The sequence below is a fragment of the Lathyrus oleraceus genome, chromosome 2, assembly GCF_024323335.1.
Source record: "Lathyrus oleraceus cultivar Zhongwan6 chromosome 2, CAAS_Psat_ZW6_1.0, whole genome shotgun sequence".
Classification (NCBI taxonomy): domain Eukaryota; kingdom Viridiplantae; phylum Streptophyta; class Magnoliopsida; order Fabales; family Fabaceae; genus Lathyrus; species Lathyrus oleraceus.
Genome location: NC_066580.1, coordinates 492183802 through 492186041, shown reverse-complemented (window position 1 = coordinate 492186041; position 2240 = coordinate 492183802).

The following is a 2240-nucleotide window of genomic DNA, read 5'->3' as shown; positions in this document are numbered from 1 at the left end:
ATTAGGGTTTTGACCTCTGGTCAACCCTAATCAGTGACTTCTCTTCCAATCAAGGTTTATCAAGGAGATGAGGTCTTTCTTGAGATGGAGATCATCATATGATTTTGTTGAGCTTGTACAAGCTAGGGTTTCATTTTGGAGCCATTTCCTCAAGTGGTAGAGGCTCAAAGTCCACAGTGCATGTTCAAGTCATCTGTCAACCATAAAAGTCAACTGAAAGTCAACTGAGGGCTAGGAGGTGGAGAAATGGTTTGAGATCCTTCATTCATGTCCCAAAGAGGCTTATTCATCATTACAAATGCATATCTTGAAGAATTTGAGGCCAGATCAAAACTTTCCAAAAATGGGAAATGACCTGTAATTGGAAGTTTCCAAAAATGGAAAGTTTTTTGTTCAAATTCAAGTTGATCTTACATCATCAAACAAGCTTAAAATGAAATTTTGTCCAACATGAAAGTTGAAGATCTCTCTCTCCCATTTCCAAAAAGTCCAAGAGCATGAATTTATGATGAATGGTTGAGGAGATATGATCAAATCATTGCCAAGTGTGCATGGAACTTCAAAAGGCCATAACTTTTGACTCATAACTCCAAATTGAGTGCTCCTTTTTGCCAAATTCTTCTCATGACATGAACTTTCCAAATCATTCATCAAATTGCATGAAATTTCATCACATAATCATTTGCTCATTCATGTGATTTTTGGAGGGAAAATCATGAATTCAAAATTGGTGCATCATGTAGACTTTTTAACCATTCCAACATGTTCATGAGAGGATTTTAAGTGAAATTGAATGGCCATTGCTACTGTTCACGTGGGATTGCATGCATGGGGTGAAAAAACCAATTTTTGCATAACACCTCTTTTCTCACTAAATTTCATTAACCAAGCCTAAACATGATTAGTAAATGGATTAACATGTCATATAAATAGCTAATCATAACAGAATTGCTCATTATTCATCATTTCTAGATCTAGAATTTTTTCCCTCCAAATTTTTCTCTCCATTGAAATTCAAATTTCTTCCACATAACACATTGATTTTCTTCCATATTCTTGTTCTCTGACCTTCATTTAGTGTAGATCAAGCATTGGTTTGGAAGATTCGAGCAGAAATCAAGCATAATCCAAGCAAGAACATGAAGATGGAAAGTGTTGTTTGAGCAAGATCTAAGCCTCTCCAAACCTCAATTTCTTCACAAGGCCTCATAACAAGTGCTCAGGAGTAGATCTACACACGTGCCAAGCCTTGAATCACCAGAATTCACTACTGCCATTGTTGCAGCTTCAAGAAGGTGCAAATTTCGAATCTCATAATTCTCTTTTTTATGCACATAGAGTTGTAGAGCTTTTCATGATGGAAATTCTGATATAAATTTCTTGAAATTTGGATAAAAAATGAAGAAGTTATGTTGAATTAAAGTTTGTAGATCCAAACTTATTTCGTTCGATTCGTGAAATATGTTGAGAATTAGGCTTAGTTTTTATAATATTTGGAATCTACGTGATGAGAGCTTTCCATTGATATATGCCTTGAAAAATTCTGGATTTTTTTTGTTGTGAACAGTAACAACCACCGTCTTCATGAAGAAGACGGTGGTTTCCGCCACTAGCGTCCACCTAGCGTCAGCATAGCGTCCGTTCCTGCGTTTTGGCTAGGGCACTAATGAAACGACGTCGTTTCATCAGCGAGCCTTCCCTCGCTTCGATTCCGGCTGGGCGCGTTTCCACAATTTCTTCATTTCATTTTATTTTCATGTTTTTTTCAATTTTTATTTCATTTTTTCCATGATCTTCAAAAAATCATAACTAATTGTAGAATGATCCAAATAATTCCAGGTTTTTTGCTACTTGATCCTTGAAATGTCTAGAATTTTATGATGTTAATTTCTGGAATTGTGCCTAGCTGGATTTTGAATTGTGTTAGACTATGTAAACATGTATGCTTTTGTGACATTGCCTTGTTCTTTCCATTGTGAAATGCTTGATATTTATCCAAATGCCATGAAATTTTGCATGATTGTTCCTAACATGTTGATGGATGTTTTAGGCTTGGTTTGGTATTTTTCTCATGTTCCATCCCTGTTTTATGTACATGTTAATATGGTGTGACAATGCATGTCACACAATTGGATGTCCTATTTGATCATTTTCATTTCCATATCAATTGATCTCTTCTGTTTACAATTTTTGGTATGCTAATTGTGTTTGATGTGTTGAATGCTCATGAAAATTTCTAG